The sequence below is a fragment of the Vicugna pacos genome, chromosome 12 (genome assembly GCF_048564905.1).
Source record: "Vicugna pacos chromosome 12, VicPac4, whole genome shotgun sequence".
Classification (NCBI taxonomy): Eukaryota; Metazoa; Chordata; class Mammalia; order Artiodactyla; family Camelidae; genus Vicugna; species Vicugna pacos.
In genome coordinates this window covers 62,737,775-62,759,373 of record NC_132998.1, presented here as the reverse complement: position 1 = coordinate 62,759,373, position 21,599 = coordinate 62,737,775, and the positions used below count along the sequence as shown (strand labels likewise).

The following is a 21,599-nucleotide window of genomic DNA, read 5'->3' as shown; positions in this document are numbered from 1 at the left end:
GATTGTTTTGAGCCGATGTGAAGTCTCCTCCAGCTCCCAGAGGATGGCTCGACACTGCTTGGAAAGAGTGAAGCCCTGGTCTGTGGCAAGGACTTCACTCCTCACTCTTCATAATGAGTAGACACATTAAGAAGATGGTGCTCACAAACCTGTGGTTACCACGGGGAAAGGGGGTGGGAAGGGATACACTGGGAATTCAAAATTTGCACCTCTGGGGGAGTGACGGAAATGTTTCAAGTCTTGATTGTGGTGGTGGTTTCATGGGTGTACACATCCATCAAAATTCATCAAACTATACGTGTGAAATATGTGTAGTTTACTGTACAGAAATTTTACTACAATAAAGGTGTTAAAAATAAATTTAAAAAAAAAGAAGATCTCTCTCATTCCACTGAGGTGAGCTTGAAAATTGACAGAAGTCATTCTGAACTCCCTACTTTTCTAGAAATATCTGGGAAGGGAAGAAAGAATAATGTATCCGGAAGACAAATGATGTGCAAAGACCTGAAAGGAAATATGTGTGGGCGATTTCTTCTTAGTTTCGCGAAAGCTAAGCTGTTAACATTGAGAGCTCTGTGATCATGATACTCTAAGGCCCTGCATACAACTTGATTTTTACGATTGATATTCAAAAATAGTTTTAATGAAGCTAATCTAGTTATAGTAAGACTGCTATTACCCAGCAGCAGGAGAGAATGCTGCTTTTGCTACAAATGAATTTTCACATAACTGAAGACTAACTGAAGACTACTTCTTTGTGGGCTAAACCCTTCTTCCAGTTTAACTTTTTGTTTTAAAAAAACTTTTTTCCTTTTTAATACAATTTTAAAGGTTATTTTCCATTTACAGTTATTACAAAATATTGGTTCTATTCCCCGTGTTGTACAGCCTGTCTTGTACCCAGTAATTTGTACCTCCCCTCACCCACCCCTACATTGCCCTTCCCCCGCCCTCCACTGTTCTCTGTATCTGTGAGTCTGCTTCTTTTTTGTTGTATTCACTAGTTTGTTGTATTTTTTGGATTCCACATATAAGTGGTATCATACAGTATTTGTTTTTCTCTGTCTGACTTATTTCACTTAGCATAATGCCCTCCAAGTCTATCCACGTTGCTGCAAATGGCAAAATTCCATTCTTTTTTATGGCCAAGTGGTATTCCATCACACACACACACACACACACACACACCGTGCTCCTTTATCCATTCAGCTGTTGATGGACAGTTTGCTTCCATGTCTTGGCTATTGTAAATAATGCTGCTATGAACATTGGGGTGCATGGATCTTTTCAATTTAGTGTTTTTGTTTCTTTTGGATGCATACCCCAGAGTAGAGTTGCTGGGTCATATAGTAACTCTATTTTTAGTGTTTTGAGAAATCTCCATACTGCTTTCCACAGTGGCTGCACCAATTTACACTCCCACCAACAGTGTATGCACATGGGTTCCCTTTTCTCCACATCCTCGCCAGCATTTGTTATTTGTGGTCTTTTTGATGACAGCCATTCTGACAGGTGTGAGGTGATATCTCATTGTGGCTTTGATTTGTATTTCCCTGATGATTAGTGATGTTGAGCATCTTTTCATATGCCTGTTGGCCATCTGTATTTCCCTTTTGGAAAAATGTCTTTCAGTTCTGCCCATTCAAAAAAATCATTTTTATTTTTTTAATTGAAAGTATAGTCGATTTACAATGTTGTGTTAGTCTCTGGTATACAGCATAGTGATTCAGCTATACATACACTTATTTTTTTAATTTAATTTAATTTTTTATATATATTCTTTTTCATTATAAGTTACTACAAGCTATTGATACAGTTCCCTGTGCTTTGCAGTTGGACCTTGTTGTTTATCTGTTTTATCTATAGCGGTTTGTATCTGTTAATCCCAAACTCCTGAGTTATCTTTCCCCCACCCTTTCCCGTTGGTAATCATGAGTTTGTTCTCTATGTCTGTGTGCCTGTTTCTGTTTTGTAAATAAGTTCATTTGTGTCATTTTAAAGATCCCACATAGAAGTGATATTATATGGTGTTTGTCTTTCTCTTTCTGGTTTACTTCACTTCGAATGACGATCTCCAAGTCCATCCATGTTGCTGCAAATGACATTATTTTATTTTATGCCTGATTAGTATTCTGTTGTATAAATACACCACAACTTCTTTATCCAGTCATCTGTCAATGGACATTTAGGTTGTTTCCATGTCTTGGCTGTTGTAAATAGTGCTGCTGTGAACACTGGGGTGCATGTATCTTTTGAATTAGCGTTTCCTCTGGATATATGCCCAGGAGTGGGACTGCTGGATCATATGGTGAGTCTATTTTCAGTGTTTTAAGGAATCTCCATACTGTTTTCCATAGTGGCTGCACCAAATTACATTCCCACCAGCAGTGCAGGAGGGTTCCCCTTTCTCCACAGCCTCTCCAGCATTTGTCATTTGTGGACTTTTGAGTGATGGCCATTCTGACTGGTGTGAGGTGATGCCTCACTGTAGTTTTGATTTGCGTTTCTCTGAGCATTAGCGGTGTTCAGCATCTTCCCATGTGCCTATTGGCCACCTGTATGTCTCATTGGAGAACTGTCTGTTTGGGTCTTCTGCCCATTTTTTGAGTAGGTTGTTTATTTTGTTGTTGTTGTTGTTGCTGAGTTGCGTGAGCTGTTTGTATATTCTGGAAATTAAGCCTTTGTCAATCGCATTGTTTGCAAATATTTTCTCCCATTTGGTAGGTTGTCTTTTCATTTTGTCAATAGTCTCCTTTTCTGTGCAAAAGCTTTTAAGTTTAATTAAGTCCCTCAGTTTAACTTTTTAGATGGTAACTGTTCTAGAGCAAAAGATAAACCTTTTTCATTCTTTTTAAACATCACATCAAATTTAGCATTTTACCCATTGTTAAGTGTACGATTCAGTACACTCACATTGTTGTGCAACCATCACCACCATCCGTCTCCAGAACTTTTTCATCTTCCTAAACTGTAACCCTGTCCCCACTGAATGCAACTCCCCAGCCCCTCCCCTCAGCCCCTGACAATCACAATTCTGCTTTCTGTCTCTGTAAGTCTGACTGCTCTGGGGACCTCACATAGATGGAGTCACGCGGTGCTTGTCCTTGGTGGCTGGCTCATTTCGCCTAGAATGATGTTATCAAGGCTCATTCCTGTTGTAGCATGAGTCAAAAGTCCCTTCCTTTTTAAGGCCGAGTAACATTCCACGGTACGTGTAGGCCACATTCTGTTTCCTTATTCAGCTGTTGATGGACACCTTGGTCGTTTCCACCTTTTGGCAATTGCATGCCGATGTCTCCCCTCCTGCCCTGGCGCTGCAATCTGAGAGCACTGAGTGGGGGGTGAGCACAGCTGAGGGAGACCAGTGTCAGCCTGGAGAACGGTGGCCCGGACAGGAGATCCCGGGCCCTGCGGGCGGAGGGGCCGGGCAGCAGCCAGCACCAGGCAGAGCCGCGGAGGCCGGGTGAGCGCTCGCTGATGGAGTCTGTCCTTAAAGACTGTGCTTTGCCTAAAGGCGTCAACAAAGACTGAGGATTTTCCGAGCTGGATAACCTTGGTTCCAAAACAAGAAGTGAACGTTCTGATGTGAGAACATATGCCACATGTGTGTGCATGTGTGTGTGTGCCCATGTGTGTGTCCCCGTGTGCAGAAGGGCCCGAGAGAGCATCAAGCTTGGGGCAGAGGAGATGGACGTCTTCTTCAGATCAAATAATGAAGGATGATTGATGGTTCTTCAGCGAGACTGTCATTCTGGCTCGTTGTGAATAAATATTGACAGTTTGCAGAGTTTGGATTCAGTCGTTCTGAGAAAATCCCTTTGTCCTCTCACAAAGCCTGGGATTAAAGGCTCCATCCGTGTATTATTTCCTACATATGGCTGGACAGGATTATGGTGCCGAGACGGGGGGAGCCAAGGAAGCCACACTTTCTCTAGAATGCTGCTTCGGTGAGGGGGGGTGTCGAGGCTGCTGCGTGTTGGGCCACCCGGCCTGGACTGCTGGCTTTGCTCTGATCGCTGGTATTTAGCGGGGGGAGCAGGTGGGTTTTCAAATCCTTCTCCTGCTCTCATTCTCACTTCTCAGCTTCTAATAATCTTAATCTCTGTAATTGGATTAAGGCAACCTGGGATTCCTAGAGGTCTTCGGTGCCTACCAGAAGCAAAAGTAAACCCTCTGTGGAGGAATATATTATTTTAGTCCTCAAATTATTTCTATAATTTTTATATAGAATAACTGAGGCTGACACTCAATCAAAAATAACAAAGCACCAAGGGAATAGGCCCATATGATCAAAACCCAAGAGAAAGAATGAACAGGGGTTCCAGCTAATGGAAGGAACAGACATAAACTGTTACAATAACAATGGTTTTAAGATATTTAAAGACTTAAGAAAGGCGAGTGTTATGGCAGATCTCCAGAAACCATAAAAGAGAGCCAAACTGAAATACTTGGTCTGTCAATAACCCAAATCCTATGCCTGTACAAAGAACCCAAGTTGAAAGTGAAAGGGTTTAATAGCAGAATGGACATTGCTAAAGAGAGAACTGGTGAACTGCAAAACAGGCCCCCATGACATATCCAGAATAAAGGCTGGAGAGTCGAAAGAACAGGATACACATAACAGAAGAAAGGGTGAGGGACACAAAAATGATGCAGCGAGAACGTCTAACGTGGTGTGTGATCAGGGTCCCAGAAAGGGAGGAGAGGAAGCAGAAACAGCGTTTGCACGAACAAACCCCTCACATCAGGAACGAAAAGGGGGGTCACAGAGGACGCTATGGACAAAATGCCAATGAAGCTTAGCATTTAGAAGAAATGGAAAAATTCTGGAAATAGACAACTTATCAAAACTGACAGATGAAGAAATAGAAAATCTGAATAATCCTGCAAGTAATTTGTAATTCAAGTCCTCTCAGTAAAGAAAATATTTTGCCCAGAATGCTTCTGTAGCCAAACATGAAAGAAGGAATAAAGCCAGCATTTCACCAGTGTCCTTCTGGTGGCATCACATCCTGTTTTAATCATGCAGTCATGACTAGAATCAAGCTCACGTTCCTTAGCTTGGGGTACATAGCAGAAGGTTTGACTCCTTTCCCATCCTCTGTCCTCTTCCCTCCCGTATAAGCCATTCCCCTCTGCCACTCCCCCACCCCAGCCTAGCAAAACAATTTGCATCGCCCTGAGCTCACCATGCTGTTCCTTGACTCTGGGACTCCGAGTCACTCACTCACCTGTATGAGGACCTCACCTGTGCTGGGCCCGCGCTGGGCTTTCAGGATCCCAGGTGGCCATCCTGGAAGAGGCTGCTGCTCTCATTGCTGGGGTGCTTTGCCGTTTCTCACCCAGCGCCTGCCTCCTCTTCCCTCCACTCAAGTTCCACCGTTGTCCTTGGACTCTGTGACAGGCCTGCCTCTCCTGCTCTGTCCCCCACGGTCACCAGTGTCTGAGCATCCTCAATGCCTGGTACATAGTGGACGTTTACTTGGCGATGGATGAGAAGCAAGCAAGCAGACAGTATCAGTGCTTGCAAGGGCCTGATGGTCTGCTAGGCCAGCTCTCCTGCTGTCCAGGGAAAGAAGTAGTTCCAGAGTTAGGAACTGTCACCAGTGAGTTAGAGGCAAAGGCAGAAGCAGGATAGAACCCAGTGCTGCCCCGTCTACACAGCATTGCCTCTAGATTTGTTCGTTGATGTGGCTTTTCTGCCAACGAGCTTACTTTTTGCTGACTCAGACTTTGTGCCTGGCCCAGACTCTACCTCCCGGCGTCTACACTCAGTGAGCAAGTCCCATCAGAAGGTGTAAAGTGATGGGCTAAGAAGCGAATCTCCAGAGATGCCTCCCAGCTTGAGCTCTGGGGGTCCACCCACTGCCCGTGAGGGTGCTGGCATGTGTGCATGTGTGCCTGTGTTTGCGGAAACCAGGTCACTCAAGGGTCCCACAGAACCACTGGCAGCCAGCAAGGTATGCTATTAGAATAAATTAAAAAGAAATAACCCATCAGCGATGGCTAGCAGGATCAAGAGATGTTTTTGTGTCGGTTAAGGCGATTTTAATTAGCAGCCATATATTTCACCGGAACTGGACATCAGTTTATCGATTAGAACCCAAGTCTTGCAGGAAAGTGCATTTTGATGCAAAGTAAAAAAAAAAAATCAGTGTATAGATTATCACTGAAAGCTTAAATTTCACACATTTCTTCTATGGAGGGGTGTGTGTGCCGTGACACTGGAACCAGAGAGGTTGCCGTCTCTGGAGGGAGAAGCAGGAGGGAAACCCCTTGCTGGACGACTCTTTCCACCTTTGTTGTTGCTGACTTTCTTTCGTTTCCACTTGCGAAACAAGTGAGTCATATTTGTGAGTGATCAGCTTTTGTTAACTCGTTTGCAAAGAAAGGCAGGCTCGGGAAATGCAAACACTTCAGAAGCTGGGAGAGGAGAGTGCAAACAAATTACTCGAGCTGACAGAGGAAATAGAAACAAAATTCCAACCATCAGACTTGCTAATTAGTCCTCTCTGCTTGATAGGTTTGGCCTTTAACCTTAATGTGGGAGGAAAGGTTTTGTCTTCTGTAAATAGATTTCGGGCAAAACAGGTAAGGATTTGCACAGCTAGGCTCTATGCTCCGCACCTGTGAGGTCCCACAGAAAGGTGACCTGAGCCCTGGGGGCCGCCTGAGACGATATAGGAACCTCATCAAAAAGGGAGACAAACAGGTTAAAATAATTTTAATCTTTCTCTTATTTAACCCAGTACATCCAAAGTATTATCCATTCAACGTGTGATCCGCATAGAAATTATGAGATATTTCGCGTTCTTTTTGCTATATTTTCTGAGCCCTGCAATGTGGCAGTAACAGGTGACAAAGACAATTAGGAACTAGGTGTTGCCAGGTGGGAAGAGGGAACACAGAAGTGAAAGCCACTCACTGACACTTCAGTCCATCCCCAGCTCAGACTCGGCACACCAGCCCCTGGGAGCCTGCATGACCCGCCTTGGGGGTGGCTCGGAGGTGTGGCTGGGCCAACGGGCTGTGCTGCAGCCCCTGCTCAGACCTCCGGGAGCCAAGGTCTCTGAATTCCCTTCTTGTTCACTCAGCCAGTATCTGCTGAGCACTGTCCACGCAGAACATCTCGTGTGCCACATTCGGTGTATCTGCAGCCCTCTCCACGCTCTTCTTTCCTTCTTAGAAGCTCCGAGCCTCAGCCTTGCCTCTGTCCCTCTCATGCTGGTGCTAAGAGAGCTCCAGTAAGTAGCTTTGAAACGAAGTGCTCCTGACTGCTGGAGAGACCTCAGCCAGGTGAGGAGAATGGGACCCCCTTTTGCAGCTGCAGCAAAGCAGACACTCTGCATCCTAAACCATCGTAATTTCCAAGACAGGATCTTCAGAGGTTGTCGCTATGTCCTGGGAAAGTCACCCTCCATCTCGAAAAAGTCTAATTCCAGCTGCTTATCTTTGTCCTGAAGTTGTGACCGTGGGTAACACACATGCATTCGGACCTTTGTTTCCTGAATCGTGTAAGTATTTGGTTTCTCGGCCACCTCTTCCAGTCCGTCTTCTAGAGTGGACTTCCTCGATGGCGACTCCTCTTTAAGGCAGAAGGGTGCCTCCCTCTGCTCCGTGGAAGGGGCTTGAATTAAAAGCAAAACCAGAGACTAGGCTTTAGAGCAGGGTTCTCAGCCGGGGGCCATTCTGCCCCCTGCAGGAGACACGTGCGATGTCTGGACGCCGCTTGGTTGTCACACCTGGGCAGAGGGGGCTGCGGCGCATCTGGGTGGAGACCAGGGATGCTGCTCGACGTCCTACGGTGCACAGGGCGGCCCCACTGCAGGGAATGGTCTGGCCTCGATGTCAACAGTGCCGAGGGGGAGAGGCCTGCGCTGGGGCCGACAGGTGGGGTTGGGTTCCTGCTCTGCCCTTTGCTGGACTTGGAACGGTGGGCAATTCTCCTGACCTCTCTGTGCCTCAGTTTCCTCATGTGTAAAGTGGGGATAATTGTAGAACCGTCCTCATGGGGTTCATTTGAGGATTAAAGTGAGCAAATACATATATAAAGTGCTAGAACATGCCTGGTGCATAGTAATTTTAATACCAATTAATATATCTCAGTCAAATGAACAGCATCTCAGAGACAGATTCTGCTCCAGGTGGGAAGGGGGCCACACAACATAGAACAAAACCAACTCCTGAGCCTGAGAGCCACTGTGGAAGCCAGCTCGAGACAGCTGGTGTTGGCTCCTCATCCTCCTTGTCCTCCCCGAAAGGGGGCCTTTCCTGGGGCTCTCATCTTCCTCAGCTGCTCCACAGCCACCCAGTGTGCTGGCCCAAAGGCTCCCAACACCCCTTACCTGCTCCCCGGCCAGTCTGTCCCCAGCTCTGTGACAACCTGGTGTCTTTTACCTCTCCCCATTCTTCGCTCCCACTGTTAGTGCCTTAGTTTAAGGTCCCCAACATCTGTAAGGACCTCACCACCTGGAAGGGCCCAAACATCTGGAAGGATCCCTTCAAGTCTTGCCTAGACTAGTTCAACAGCCTCCTGGCTGGTCTCACCACCCCAGTCCCTCTGCCAATCCATGTTCTGGAAGGAAGTTTCTTAACTGCAGATTCTGTCTACAGGAAGACCAACACCTCCATGCTCATCTGCAAGGCACAGGCAGCTGTCTGATACAGCCCCTCTGCCCGTCCTGTCCGGGCCGTGGCCGTGCCTGCCTGCACCGAGGGAGGGAGGCCCAAGGCCCTGGGGTGTTCTCAGGGGAGCGGAGTGTCTCAGGCAGTTCTTGCTAACAAATGCCCCCAAAACTCAGGGGCTTAAAACAGCCCTTCCTTTCTCCTCTGGTTCAGCTGGGTGGTCCTTCCATTCCTGGGGTCCCCAGGTGAGCAGCGGCTTTGTGCACCTTGTCTGTCTCTCTCCCACCTCTGGGGCCTGGACGGGACCCCTGGGCTGACTGCGCCAGGTGCTCCCCCGTCCTCCGCAGGCTGGCCTGGGCTTCCTCCTGAGAGCCGCAGTGTCCTGCCGCTTTCTCGCTGTCTGATTGTCTGCAAAGCTACTGTTAAGAACAATAGAGGCAAATACTGTGGGTCCTGTGAGTCAACTCTTAGAACAAAAGATGACCATCCTTTCTGGGAAGAAGTGTTTGCAGCCCCTGCTTATTCCTGACTGAGCCACTGGTGCCTTTATTGGGAGGCGGGAGAGCAGGGCTCGCGGTGCCCAGGAGAGCAAGGTTTGCGGTGCCCGGGAGCCGGGCGGGTGCTTCTGCCTCCTAACCTGACCCCATTCGCAGCCCTGTGCTCACCGCACCCTTTTGATGCGCCAGTGGGCTGGCAAAGGGAGATTGGAGCCAATGTGATGAATAATTTCTAAATTTTCTATGTGGCAATTATAGGGAGTAAAGGACAAGACATAATTTCAAAACTTTTTTAAAGCATTGCTCTAGGTGTCTGTTTATTTCCTTAGCTCATTTTAAGGGCTCTAACTATGTGCCAGGCAGGGCAGAGCTCCTTATAAACATTATTTCCTTTACTCCTATCCAGCCTCGTGAGATGGACATTATTTATTATTCACTCTGCACTCGGAGAGGTTATGGGACCTGCCCAAAATCACACAGCAGGAAAGAGGTGAGCCCGGATTAGAACTTGTGTCCAACCCCAAAGCCAGGTCCTTTGACCTCCATACGACTCCACAACTGAATGCACTTTTGCACACTGGGACCTGGAAACCATTCATCTATTTGCTCAGATTAGAGCAAGTCGGTGAGTCTGGGCACCTGCCATGTGGCTGGTCCGGTTTTAGGTGCTGGAGAGAAAGCTCTCAGGACAGGACGTGCCCTCCAGAAGCCAACGTTCTACTTGGGGAAAGGAAATAAATACTTGGACAAACAAGATCAATGCAGGCACTGATCCACTCTGTAAAGAAAGGGAAGTAGGTCTTGGGATGGAGTGTTCCCAGGTGTCTGTGGCCTGGGGAAGACTTTGGAGAACAGATGTGTGAGCAGAGGTCTGAGTGATGACCTCGAGGCAGTGAGAGCTGGAGGCCGCTGTCCCCAGCGGAAGAGAGTGCAAAAAAGCAGGCCCAGGCCCCCTCCGTTTTCCTCCTGCCTCCCAGCTGCTTCCCATGGTCCCGTTTGCTCTCTCCCAGCCATGCTGCCCCCTCATTGTCAAGGCAGTACCATCGGTCCAGAAGCACAGGCCCAAACCAGGGGACCATCTCGGATTCTTCTTTTTCCCTCTTCCCTGAAATACAATCCACTGTGTCCTATGGGTTCGACCTCCACCCAGTTCCGCCCTCCATCCTCTTCTCCCCAACTCCCTGCCTCCATCTTTGTCCAAACTACCACCCTCTCTTGCCTGGGCCATCACGGCTACATCCCAGGCTTGGACTGTGCCCTCATAAGCTCCTCTTTGAAATGAAAGTGTGGTCCTGTCACTCCCGCTGGAAACCCTCCTGTTCTTCCCTTCCCTTGGGAGAAAGTCCAAACTCTTCCCTGCGCCCACGAAGCCTCCGTCCTTGCCTGGCTGCCTCGCCGAGCTCACCCTACGCCACTGCTGTCCTCAAGTACCGTGATGCCAAGTCTCTGTCCTGTCTGTCCTTCAAACAGGCCACACTGCCCCTCCCCCCGGCCTTTGCACTTGCTGAGCCCTCCCCCAGGCACGTCCCTCCTCCAGGCCCTCCCTCTGGCCTTCAGCCCTCATCTTGAATGCTGCTCCCAGGGGGGCCCACCCTGGCTCTCAGCTAAGCTGTCCCCAGGTGCAAGGGCTTTCTCGTTCTCTCACTCTCTCCTGTTTGAGTCTCTCCCTCTCGCCAGCTGATGTTTGTTGGTTTGTTTTCAGGGCCCCCAGCTCCCTTTTGAACTCCAAGCCCCACGAGAGCAGGACCCCATGCGACACTGTTCCCTGCCACATCCCGTCATTTATGGGCACTAATGATCTGTTCAATGACAAAGTGATAAACCTCAGCTTTCTCACCTGTAGCATGAGGTCTTATAAAACGCCATCCAGACATTAGTAGGTGTGATCAAACGCCCTGCTGTACGTGAGGTTGTTCAGTCTTAGAAGAGAGGCTTGAGTGGTTGCGGTTCTGAGCCCGGCGAGGACGTGGAGAAAAGGGAACCCTAGTGCCCTGTTGGTGGGAATGTAAATTGCAGTGGCCACTCTGGAAAACAGTACAGAGGTTCCTCATAAAGTTAAAAAAAGAACTAACATATGATCCAGCGATACCAGTCCTGGGTATTTATGCAACGAAAACAAAAACACGAATTCAAAAAGATGCACGCACCCCTATGTTCATTACAGTAGTCTTTACAACGGCCAAGCTATGGAAGCAATCTGAGCATCCATCGACAGATGACTAGAGAAAAGAACATGTGACATGCACTTGTGTGTGTCTCCCAGCCACAAGCAGAGAACGAGGTCTTGCCGTCTGTGACATGGATGGACCTAGAAGGCATCACTCCAAGTGAAGTAAGTCAGACAGAGAAAGAGAGATACTGTGCGATTTCACTTACATGCGGAATCTAAAAAAAGCAAAACAAATGAGCAACATAATAAAACAGAAGTGACTCAGATACAGAGAACAAACAGGTGGTTGCCAGTGGAGAGGGCGGTGGGGAGGATGAAAAGGAAAAAGAAGGTAACTGTGAGGCAGTGAATGCTAATTAGCTTGCTTCTGGTGATCGTTTCACAATGTGTGTTTGTAGGAAACCATCACGGTGTACACCTTAAATATATACAATTTTTGTCAATTATACCTCAATAAAGGTGAAAAAAGATTAATAAAATAAGATTCTGAGCCCATGAGTCGCGCAGACCTGGCTGAATGTTGGCTTCCTCCCACACAAGCGATGTGGCCTCGGGCAAGTCATTCGACCCCCACAGCAAGCCTCAGCTTCCTCAGCTAAAATGTAGAGACAGCGGTTCCTGCCGTACAGGATATTGTGGGGATTACGTGTGCAGGTGTGTGAAAAGAGCTTCGCGTTGTCCTTAACAGTAAACTCTTACACAGGACGGCTCCTGTTATTTCATTATTATTGTTATGACAAGGAGGAGGAGACTGAGGGTCTGGAAAGGGAGCGAAGCTGAGAAGGTCTTCATAGAGGAGGTGGCATGTGACCTTGACCTTGGACAATCTGATGGATGGAGAGGATATTTTTCATCAGAAAGATAGGCAGTGACATTGCTGTCAGTTGTCACCCGCCCACCACCTGACAGTGAGATGCAGGGAAGTATTGTCACCACCTCACAGATAAACGAACAGACTCGGAGTGTTGATGTAGCTTGTCCGGTGGTGGGATGAGGACCAGTCCAGAGCTCTGCCCTTTCCACGTACGAGCATTTTCCATTTGGTGGTTTGCCTTCCCTCCAGAGCGAAGCTCTCGGAAGGCAAGGATGAGCTCTAGTTATCATTGCCCGACCAGCTTGGACGTGCACTCAACACCTCCTTGTAGGGCTGACCTGGGCACGAATCTGACCTCAACCCCTTCTTAGCTTTGTGGTCCTGCCCAAGTCACTAATTTCTCTGAGGCTGATTCTTTACCTGTAAAATGGTCACAGTGATGCTCCCTCCCAGAGCGGCTGCGAGAATAAGGTCAGATGGTGACTTTGAAGATGAACAGTACAACGCCTGGTCTGTGTGCGGGTGTGCGGATGAGAGAGACGGAGACATAGAGTCGGAGGGAGAGGCGAGGGGAGACTGGTTCTTTCCAGGTGGAATGGGGGAAGGGCTAAGCTGGGAGCCACGCGAGCTAAGGTGGGCAGGTGTGAATGAGCAGAGGGAGGGCACAGAAGCAGCCAGAGCGGCTGAGACATAAAATGAGACGAGGACGATGAGATTAGAACGATGGGGTAAGACTGGGCTGTGGGGGGCCAGGTGCAGAGTTTGAACTTGACCCTATTGGCACTGGGGAGCCTTCCCACTTTTTAAAACAGAGGTATACCAGATACTGGGAAGTATGTAACGGGCACCATTTTTTTATGATTAATAAAATAGAGTTTATTGGCCTAAGTAAATTATATAAACATGATTTTGAGTAAAACTTTGTTTTGAGAAAAATAGATCCTTAAATATATTGTGCAACATAAATATGAAAATAAATTTTAACTTTCCTCAGGAAATTTCTTCCAGTAGGTTAACCTGGTGAATTGTCAACCATTTTTTCTTGTTTATTTATTTAGTTAGTTAGTTATAGTCAGTTTAAAATGTGTCAATTTCTGGTGTACAGCACAATTTTTCAATCATACCTGAATATACATATATTCGTTTTCATATTCTTTTTCACTGTGAGCTACTACAAGATCTTATATATATTTCCCTGTGCTTTACAGTATAAACTTGTTTATCTATTCTATATATACCTGTCAGTATCTATAAATCTCGAACTCCCAGTCTATCCCTTCCCATCGCCCTCCCCACTGGCAACCACAAGTTTGTATTCTATGTCTGTGAGTCTGTTTCTGTTTTATATTTAAGTACACTTGTATTCTTCTTCTTCTTTTTTAGATTCCACATTTGAGTGATATCATATGGTATTTTTCTTTCTCTTTCTGGCTTACTTCACTTAGAATGACATTGTCCAGGAGCATCCATGTTGCTGCAAGTGGTGTTATGTTGTCGGTTTTTATGGCTGAGTAGTATTCCATTGTATAAATATACCACATCTTCTTTATTCAGTCACCTGTTGATGGACATTTAGGCTGTTTCCATGTTTTGGCTATTGTAAATAGTGCTGCTATGAACATTGGGGCGCAGTTTTCTTTTTGAAGTAGGGCTCCTTCTGGATATATGTCCAGGAGTGGGATTGCTGGGTCATATGGGAGGTCTGCTTTTAGTCTTTTGAGGAGACTCCATCCTGTTTTCCACAGTGTCCGCATCAGACTGCACTCCCACCAGCAGTGCAGGAGGGCTCTGAGGGGCACCAGTCTTGAGTCAACAGGGTGGTGAGTTTCTACACGTCTGTACCCTCCTCATCACCATCAGCTCAAGGTGCAGACACTGCACTTGTCTCCCTTCCCAGCCACCACCCCCCCCCACCAAAGGGAGCCCCTGTTCTGACCAGGGGCCACTTACTAGCCTGGCCTGTTTTGTATTTTCTGTAAATGGAATCGTGCCATCTGGTCTGTGCTTTTTCGCGTTGGCTTCTGTCACTCAGCACGACGTCTGGAGGCTCGTCCGCTTTCTTGCCGGTAGCAGCAGATCATCCCTCTGTGTTTCCAGGTAGTGCCCGTTGTTCCAGCCTGTTACACCTGGTGTCTCCATCACCCAGCTGACGGGCACGTAGGTGGTTCCCTTTAGGGCCATTATGGGGAAAGTGACATGAGCATACCTGCACGTGCGTCTTGGGGACGTAAGCGCTCTCGTCTCTCGGCTGGAAACCCAAGAGTGGAACCGCGAGTCGTGGGTGGCCTGTGCTCAGCTTCAGGAGACACTTTCCAAAGGTTCTCTGAAGGGGCTGAACCCCACCACGCTCGCACCAGCAGCATGTACGTTACAAGGGCGGTGGCTGCAGTCCTGGGAGCTGACCTGGGGACGGACATGCTGTGGACCATTTAGAAGGGGAGAGAGGCAGTGGTGGCCTGCGTCCGGGACAGGCATGTGGGGGAGGTCTTGAGGGTGGCTCCACCCGCTTTGCTGAAAGCCTCTTTGGGGACTGTGTTTGCAGGACACCTGAGACCTGTGGGTGCTTCTCATGCCCAGTGCCCTGACCTGACAGTGTCACCAGGGAGATTCTGCTCCCAGAGGCCTGGGGAGGCCCGAGAGAAGAAGTTTGATGCAGCCCCATGGGCTATAATGACGCACAGCTTCAGGGCTCACCCTCCTGATAGCCAGACTGCCACCCACCCTCCCCATCCCCACGTCTCCGGTGGGGAGCTGGGATTGGGTCAGAGCCCTCAGGGGCCTCCAGGTCCCGGTGTGCAGTGGGTGGGCATGGCCTGCGTGATGACCCTCTGCAGGGTGGACTCCTGCCAGGGCCTCGGCCATGCCCGCCTCCGTCTTCCCCTTTGGTCTCCTCTCTGCCCAGCTTCTGTCTGCACCACCCACTCATTTCCCAGTCTCGTCCCTGCCCAGTGCATTTGGGATTCCCACTCCTGTTTTCACAAGAGGCAGCTGAGGCCTGGAGGCATGTGGTTTAGTGTGCCTACGTTCAGGGCTGGCCTGGGGCAGAGCTGGGACAGGACACCTGCTGCGCCACCTGCAGGGCTTGTCCCTGTAGCTCCTGCCCTGGCGGGATGCAGGGAGCCTTCCTAGCTCCCTCAGGGGAGGTCAGGGGTGGGGCTTCTGCATCTCGGATTCAGGGGTGTCGACTTGAGGGTGAAGGGAAGGGAGGGGGCGCCCTCCCAGCTTCTGTCGATGTCCCTACAGGTTCCAGCAGGGCAGCATCCCTGGGTGACTATCACCCACAAAGTAAGCCTTTGTGCTCTCGTGTGAGCTGGAGCCAAGCAGATGGCAGCGTGACAAGTGGGGCTGGAGCTGACCGGTTTCCAGATGGCTGAGGAGGGATCAGGAAGCTCACCTGGAGTGGAGGGGTCTTCAGCATCTGGTCCCAGACAGGGATGATGCGACAGGAGGGACAGGAGGCCAAGGGTGAGGCAGGTTGTTCTCAAGAGCCCTCTGCGGACCTGACACAACTTGACTGGGTCCATCCCCAGGACTTAGAATCCAACAGCCTTGAAATGTCCATCCTGGGTGGCTGGACTCCAAGCACGGGTGACTTTCTGTGATGTCATAGGAATGAAAAGTGAGGGGATGACACTCTTAGATGACCTGCTGAAGCCTGTTTCCAACTGCAAGCCCTAATCATCATCTGTGTCCTCATGGTCCATCCTTCCATCCCGTACGGTACCTCCGTGGTCCATCCTTCCATCCCATATGGTGCCTCCGTGGTCCATCCTTCCATCCAGTACGGTACCTCCGTGGTCCATCCTTCCATCCCGTACGGTACCTCCATGGTGCATCCTCCTGTCCCATCAGTGTCCCCGTAGTCCACCTTCTGTCCCACACAGTATCTCTGTGGTCCATCCTCCTCTCCCAGCCAGTGACCCATGGCCCATCCTCCTGTGTCACACAAGGGTTCTGTGGTCCTGTCCTCCAGTTCCACACTATGTTCTGTGAATCTGCTGCCTTACATGGAAAAAAGGACTTTGCAGGTGTGATTAAGTTAAGCATCTTGAGATGAGGAGAGTTTCCTGAAGGCCCCCGGTGGACCGAATATCATCACAAGGTTCCTCATGAGGAGAGGAGGGAAGCAGGAGGGTCAGAGGCAGAGATGCAGATGTGATGAGAGGGAGGAGAGGGAGAGGGAAGGGGAGATGGGAAGATGGAAGGGCCTATGATGCCGGCTTTAAGAACAGAAAGGGGCCGTGAGCCAAGGAACACAGGTGGCTTCTCCTGGATGCTGGAAAAAGCAAGGGAAAAGATCCCATAGAGTCTCCAGGAGGAGGACAGCCCTGCCAATGCCTTGATGTTAGGACGTGTGACCTTCAGAACTGTAAAATAATGAGTTCATGCTGTTTAATGCCCCCAGATTTGTGGTGATCTGTTGCAGCAGCCACAGGAGCTCAGACAGCCGCACACGCAGTACTGGCAGAGCAGATGCGGCCCCGGGAGCCGGCCCGAGCTCAGTGCCGTCCGCCGTGGTGTCAGTGGGGAAAACAGCCCTGACGTGGCAGTTGTGCTCATAGGTCTCCTCGGCCCCTCCGCTCAGGGTCCGGGCCGGCAGACCTGTGGGACTCATCTCTGCTCCCCCAGCATCTCCCCAAGTTACACAGCAGACAACCAGCGATGCTCGTTAACTGAGCGAAGGTGCAAGCTGCTTGGCTGTGGCAGGTGCCCTCAGCCCCTGCCGGGCATGTGACTCTGAGAAGGTTCCATGAAGGGCTGCCTTCATGGAACCAAACTGTCTCTCTAAAAAGACAGAGAAGCAAAAAAGAGCAGGAAGAAAGAAGATGAGGGAGTGTACAAGCTCCTGAAATCAGAATCATGTTTGTGGGCATGTTTGGTTTGCTTGGTGTTGAGGAATGAATTCTAAAACCGTGTCCATTATGTAAATTTCTTTCCTAATGATGTTTTCCGTGAACTATGGAAGCGTGGGGTGTGGAGGCTGGGCGGTACCCGAGGATGCATCCACTACCAGCGCCCACTCCAGGCTTTCATCTCTTCCACGGCAGGCGTGCGGGGCCGCACGTTAGGAATCTGTTGCTTGGAATCTGCTGTATGTGAGAAGACCAAGGCTGTTCAATTCCATCCAAAATAAAAATAAATGCTTACAGTAGAAGCCAGAAGGGCCCTCTTGGGAGTTACATGTGTGAGCCTCAAGGTTTGCATCTGGGCATCTCTTTGGAACGCTTAGGAGCCTGTCTTTGCTATTTCTAGTTCTGGAGAATGTTCCAGGTAGTGAGGAAGCTGATAAGGGATCTCCAGTGGCCAGGGGTCTGCGTCCTGAGCCTGCATTTGTCTCTTTTTAAATCAGGAGAAGCTGCCACAGCCCCTGGACAGGGAGCACATGCTTGGCCTCAGCGGGCAGGGGTGTCTGGGCTGCAGAGTCAGGAATAACCAGCCCCAGGCCGTGGGAAGGCTTTTTGCTGGCTTCTAAGCTGCCGACAGTGACTAAGAATGATGCATGAAAATAGCAGCTGAAAATGTCACCACCCACCTCCCAAACTCTCCAAGAAAAAAAACGAAACATCGGTCCAGGGGAGAGCAGTCTGTGAGCAGAATGAAGAAGCAACAGTTTATTTGTGACCAGAGATGAGGCTTCCCTGAGAGGAGCGTTGCTCGTGACTACTTTGCTGGTTGTCCGCAGACAAGCAGGTCCCTTGGTGGGCGTCTGAGGCTGCAGCCCTGTCAGCTCCACGTGGCAAGGCCCCTCCCTCCCACCCCAGGGCGGCAGGAGCCAGCGTGACGTGGCAGGTCAGCCGTGGAATGTACAATATGCCACTTACAGCCCATCAGCCTCGGCGCCTTCTTCGTAATGGGTCAATAAAGTACTGAAAAGTGTATCAAACTGGCTTCAAGAGCCCGATGACCTCAGAGTTGGAAGAAGAGTCAAAGAGTATCCGGTCCACCCTGGGTGAGACGGGATCGCTACCCTGATGCCGACAGAGATGCCGCTCAGAGACCCGCCGGGTTTGCCCGCGCTGCACCCTGCAGCCCGACCTGCCTCCGGGGGAAAACCCGGAAGATTTGGGCTGTAAGACCTCCCTCTCACTTTTAGTAAACAGGGTCATTTTAAAATTCTGATCATTGGTAATAAGCCTTTAAAAGCAGCCCTGCTATTAACTAGAACAGTCCAACAGGAGCCAGATGCCATATGCGGCGAGAACAATAAAATCTCAACCAGACAGAGAGGGGAAGAGAGTGGGGGCAGGGGTGGGGGTGGCAGTGGGTGTGGACAGGGTTCAGGTGGAGACACGGACGGCGACTCTAGTTGGAATGTGGGTTTTAACCCTGCTGATTGCTGATATCTATTCCGCTTTCACTGCGCGCCAAGCACACAGGGCTCTCCTGGGCTCCCTAGCTTAGTCACCCAACCCTGTGACAACCGTATCTGCTCTTAGTGACGCGCAGAGGTGTGAAATAAATTGCCCGAGATCATGCTGCCAGTAAGTGGCTGAGGCGTATTAGAACACCTGTGTGTGTCCGTGAGTGTTCACAAGACGGAGAAGAGGAGAGTGCCTGTCATTATCTCTTGATTTCCAGAACCTTCTTCCCTAAAATTGCGGTCTCCACTATGCAGTTGATGAGCGTATGAATGCGTTTCTCGTGGATTTATTTACTTGGTCGATGAAGGATTCAGGATCTTCGGTTGTTTTGACTATCATATCGCTGCACTTTGCTTCATAGTCATCGGATTCGTTAAAAAAAAAAAAATCCAGCCATAAAGATGTAGAGATGGTACCCGGAGTAGGATCCGACCCAGCGGGGCCTTTGGAGAACATCTCGCCCAGGGCCTCCCGTGTCTGAGACCTGGGGAAGCTGAGGAGGCCCGGAGGAGGGAAGCGAGGTGGCAAAGCCCCCTGACGGCTCCTCCATGACCCTAGCCCCTCTCCCAGCCCTCCTGGCTGGCCCCGCTCCTCCTCTGTAGCACCTGCTGTCTGGCCCATTCAGGCTGATGAGGCTTGAATCTATCCTAAACCTATCCCTGCCACTCAGACCTCTTCATCCCTTCGTGCAAGTCGGCCCCTGCGCCGGGCTCAGGAGCCCCAGCCCCACCCAAACCAGCGCCTCCCCCACCCGAAGGTGACCCGAGAGCCCCTCACAGCGCGGCCCTGACACGATCCACCCCCCACCGGGTTGCCGTCGCTGGAAACCCCGGTGTCAGACTCCACAGTCCTCTCTCGCTCCCCTGCCCTCCCCCCAACATCCTCCGTCCCTTGGAGTCTGCTTCTCTCTCGCTCTGAGTCCGTCCCCTGCTTCCTGAGCCGGGAGAGTTCCTATCATGTTCTTCAAGGCTCATCTTCATGTCCCCGCCTTCACGAAGCACACCCTCCCCACCGAGCCAGGGTCCTCGGCCCCTCCTCTGGCTCCTGGAGCCCCTTATTTCTGTCTCTGTCCCAAATCCCGCTCAGGGTCTGCCTTCTTCCTAGTGCAGGGCCTCCCACCCTACAAACGTGGAGCGAACATTGGCTCCATGATCGGATGTGCGGATGGATAGGGCCTGTGACTTCCGATGCTGTGTCCAAGCCTCTCCACACCACTGGACTTGCCCACACGATCATGTTCTTGGGATAGACAGGGCTGTTCCCACCGCACAGGCGAGGTGAATGGCTCCACCACGCTGTCCCTGCCTTTCAGGGGCTGGCCGCGGGAGGCGGGGTGGGGATGGAGCCACTGCCTGACTTGCTGCGCTCCTGGATGTGAGACCCTTCCCGCGTGGGTCTCCGACTAGGAGAACCAGGTGGACGGGCGGCAGCGCCGTTCCCGGATGCAGGAGTTTTTGCCGGAGGTAAGTTCAGTCTGGACACATGGAGTCTGAAGATCTCATAAGACTCCAGTCTGAGATTTTCTGTTGACAACTGATACAGCGTTAAGATGCTTTCAAATCTTACATTTGCAAGTGTCTGTTCATATTAGCCTCGCAGAACCGTAAGATTATAGAACCTTAAACGCAATAGATCATAAAGTTTTAACATAATTAAGAAAAGACCTAAATATACTCACAAGAACATGGATGAATCTCTCAGAAATTATGTCAAATGAAAGAAACCAGACACAAAAGGCACATAGTGTATTATTCCAGTAACTGAAGTCTCAGAACAGACAAAATCCTTCTGTGCGGACAGAAGTCAGGACAGTGGTTACCTCTGCGGGGGTGGGGGCGGGGGGGTTGAAGAAGCCCAGGGGAGCTCTCTGGGGTGATGGAAATATTCTAGACCTTTATTGGGGCATAGGTTACATCAGTGTGTATGTCTGTTGACTCAGAATGACTGTACTCTTAAGATCTGCATTTTCCTGTACGTGGAGATTTATATTTAAAAGATATAAAAGAGAAGCTTGAGGGACCCCCCCTCCCCTCTGTGTGAACGTGTCCGTGACAGATCCCGCCTGCGTCACAAGACACAACCAGGTGACAGCAGAGACCCTCAGGGGTGGGGGCCTGGCCGGCTCCTCTTTTGCAGTCAACACCCATCCAGGCCCCCACCCAGGTCTTTCAGGGGCAGGAGAGCAGGACTGCCAGGCGGTTAGAGGACCAGCTTTATGACAGGTGACTGGGGTTCGGGGAGAGGGCGTAAGCTGTCCGTGTAGGACTCGTGCTGTCAACAGCTTGCTCTATTTATAGGATGCTCTGTCTTCCGTGTAGTGATTCATCCTTTCTACTTAAATACATCAGTATCTTTAGAACACAAAGCATGGCATTAAAAAAAGTTCTGCACATGGGGAGGGAAGGGGTTTACACCCCAGACCAGAAACCAGCAGCTTGGAGTCCTGGAGTTTCCGAGTTGGAAGGTTGGGGGCCACTGAGATACACGCACGCACACGCGTACACGCGCACGCACGCACACACCAATGCGCACACACACACACCGACCTCTGTTCTTGCTCCAGGGACCAGGCAAGGCCTGCAGTGCAGTCAGTTGATCTCCTCATTGACCTCCATCCTTTTCTCCGGAGGGAAGGTGTGACTTGGGGAACATTCAAAAGAATGTAGATGAAAAAGAAACTCAAGGCGTGGGACTCTGCGCAAGGTGACGGCAGACGGACACAGCCATGCGGGCCCCAGCGGTCCCGCCCTGTGCTCCTCTCTCCTCGGTGCAGGTGTGCCCAAGGCCTTGCTTCCGCCCAGCAGAGTATGGCAAACGAACTGAGTCACCCCCGTGGCTGGGGCAGTCGTATGTCAAAGGTGACAGGATGTCCCTCCCTTGGTAACCCCCCACCTCAGCGGAGGCAGTGGGAGACCCTCCTCACTGGTTTTGGGGAAATAGGCTGCTGAGCCGAGAAGGGCTGCAGGGACACAGCGTAAGACTGCAAGGGCCTCCAGGAGCCAAGAGCAGCCCCCGCTGACCCCCAGCAAGAAGACGGGACCCCAGTCCTACCACTGCAGAGCTCTGTCCGGGCCTGGAGGAGGACCCGGCCTGGCAGACACCTTGGTGGCAGCCTGTGAGACCTGGCCGGA

General features: G+C 50.3%; 1 long non-coding RNA gene across 2 annotated transcripts in view; it reads left to right on the top strand.

Moving 5' to 3' along the window:
* LOC116278486 (uncharacterized) overlaps nt 1-21,599 on the top strand; it is an 87,750-nt gene that overhangs the window by 60,819 nt on the left and 5,332 nt on the right. The window contains exon 4 of one of the 2 annotated variants that reach the window (XR_012078710.1): nt 9,529-9,612. The exons of the other annotated variant lie outside the window; for it this stretch is intronic. This is a non-coding gene — a long non-coding RNA (uncharacterized lncRNA). The remainder of the gene's footprint in view (nt 1-9,528; nt 9,613-21,599) is intronic. 2 annotated transcript variants of the gene reach the window in all.